Below are 2,500 nucleotides of genomic sequence, written 5' to 3' on the forward strand. Positions count from 1 at the left end.
GGAGCTGCGTCAACTAGAGCTGAGCAGCCGGCCGCCCGGGAGTGTGTCCCGGGCGCCCGCGCGAACACGCAAGCGTCCGCTCAATTATTCTGCAAACAGGAGGAGGCTGAGCTCCCCTGCACAATACACCTCGAAACCCTCTCAGGTCCCGGCGGCGCGCAGCGCCGTCCTAAGTACTTGGTCGGGTTCGAGAGTGGCGCAATCGCCCGGAGTTTGGCGAGTAGACGCTTTAGGTGCGACCACCCGTGCTCCCAACTGAGCTTGCCGCTGCCGACAGAGGCCCGGGAGCGTGCTGTCGTGGCATTGCCGGCGGGAGACAACACGCGCCACCTACGGTGGCCGGCAGCTCCAACGCCAGCGCCACAGAAGGACAAAAGCCCCACTTGGGTGCCGAAGCGAACTCTCCCAGCACAGCGCACGCGCCAACACGTCCGCACAGCTGCGATACAATCCACCTGCGAGAACCGCAGAGGCGACCGAGCAGCAGACGGCGTCGCGGCGCCGAGCGCCGGGCGGCGGCGCATCCTCAGCGCACACAGTCCTCAATCGGACCAGCACACTGCAGATGTCCACCGCGCTTCGCACCGGGCCCGCGAGGACCTACTTTGGCCGCACGGCGCCGCGTGCAGGGTGCGCCGGCGCGCAGCTGCGCCGCCTGCCGCCTCCGTCGGCCGGCGCGCCTGCCACTGGCCGCCCCCACCAGCCGGCTGTAGCGCGTGCGCCCACGCACCGCGCGGCCAGCACGCCGGGAGGCCCCCCCTCACCGGCCGGGGACGGTCCCACCCAGCCACCGCCGCGTATCGCTTCACACCCACATGCCATTCACGTTCGTGGGCATGGTGGGTATCGCTGAAACAACCGGTTGGTAGCTCAACCGATCGTCGCCATCACTGATTCACCTCTAGCGAGAACAACCGCACCACAACGGTTTACCAGTTGTTCATTTGCGTAACGTCACCAGCAAACGTAGACGTCCATCGCCATTTGCAAATTCAACGATTGTTGCATGCCTGTGTCAGGTGTCACGACACACTATGTCTGCCCACATACACGCAACAACATGTGCACGCTTCGCGAACACGTGGAAGGTGGCCCCCGTACGTATGCGATGTCCATTGCGCGAACGACTGTCAACCGGCCTCTGTCGCATGTCGCAGATGTGGAACGCAGTGCACCATGCTATCACGGTGTGTGAGAGGAGACGACTACGTCTGACAACACGCGCCACTACATCAACAGACGGCTCATGCTGATCGCCATCCACGGCATACCATACTGCAATCCAGCTCTTATAGGGAGACGACACGTAGCTGAGTGCACAATATTTGGACCGTATGGTTCGCCGTTGTTGGCGCAGTCGTGGTACGGTCACACATGTACCACGATGTATCATTCAGTACATGAGGACCAATGTGCAGTACAGTGTGTGATTTGGACGTACAACATCAGCGGACAGTTGACACAAGCCGTACCACAACGTAGGCTGTGCTTCGCCATGCGAATGCCAATGAACAACTGCGAAGGGCATTGAGCATGTACGTCCTACTGCCATCCGCATTACAGTGTATAGCTGCAAGGTGTTTCACATGAAGCGATACTCTGGGGACCGGGCAGTGCGAGTAGCAAACTATATTGCGGGGGTTGCAGTTAGGCAACACTACACTAATTTAACGCGTCGTATGACAATTACAGAGCAGGTTAAGGCCCAACGTGTGTTGGGTTAAGGCCCAACGTGTGTTGGGTTAAGGCCCAACGTGTGTTGGGTTAAGGCCCAACGTGTGTTGGGTTAAGGCCCAACGTGTGTTGGGTTAAGGCCCAACGTGTGTTGGGTTAAGGCCCAACGTGTGTTGGGTTAAGGCCCAACGTGTGTTGGGTTAAGGCCCAACGTGTGTTGGGTTAAGGCCCAACGTGTGTTGGGTTAAGGCCCAACGTGTGTTGGGTTAAGGCCCAACGTGTGTTGGGTTAAGGCCCAACGTGTGTTGGGTTAAGGCCCAACGTGTGTTGGGTTAAGGCCCAACGTGTGTTGGGTTAAGGCCCAACGTGTGTTGGGTTAAGGCCCAACGTGTGTTGGGTTAAGGCCCAACGTGTGTTGGGTTAAGGCCCAACGTGTGTTGGGTTAAGGCCCAACGTGTGTTGGGTTGAGGCCCAACGTGTGTTGGGTTGAGGCGCAACATAGGTTAGGTTGAGGCGCAACATAGGTTAGGTTGAGGCGCAACATGGGTTAGGTTAAGGCGCAACATGGGTTAGGTTAAGGCGCAACATGGGTTAGGTTAAGGCGCAACATGGGTTAGGTTAAGGCGCAACATGGGTTAGGTTAAGGCGCAACATGGGTTAGGTTAAGGCGCAACATGGGTTAGGTTAAGGCGCAACATGGGTTAGGTTAAGGCGCAACATGGGTTAGGTTAAGGCGCAACATGGGTTAGGTTAAGGCGCAACATGGGTTAGGTTAAGGCGCAACATGGGTTAGGTTAAGGCGCAACATGGGTTAGGTTAAGGCGCA

General features: G+C 58.2%; 1 non-coding gene across 1 annotated transcript in view; it reads right to left on the reverse strand.

Annotated features, from left to right (window-relative positions):
- Nucleotides 1–3, reverse strand: part of LOC124608785 — a 1,910-nt gene extending 1,907 nt beyond the window's left edge. Inside the window, exon 1 of the ribosomal RNA XR_006979353.1 lies at nt 1–3. This exon is cut by the window's left edge and continues 1,907 nt beyond it. This is a non-coding gene — a ribosomal RNA (small subunit ribosomal RNA).
- Between the last annotated feature and the right edge of the window lie 2,497 nt (nt 4–2,500).

The sequence above is a fragment of the Schistocerca americana genome, chromosome 3 (genome assembly GCF_021461395.2).
Source record: "Schistocerca americana isolate TAMUIC-IGC-003095 chromosome 3, iqSchAmer2.1, whole genome shotgun sequence".
Classification (NCBI taxonomy): domain Eukaryota; kingdom Metazoa; phylum Arthropoda; class Insecta; order Orthoptera; family Acrididae; genus Schistocerca; species Schistocerca americana.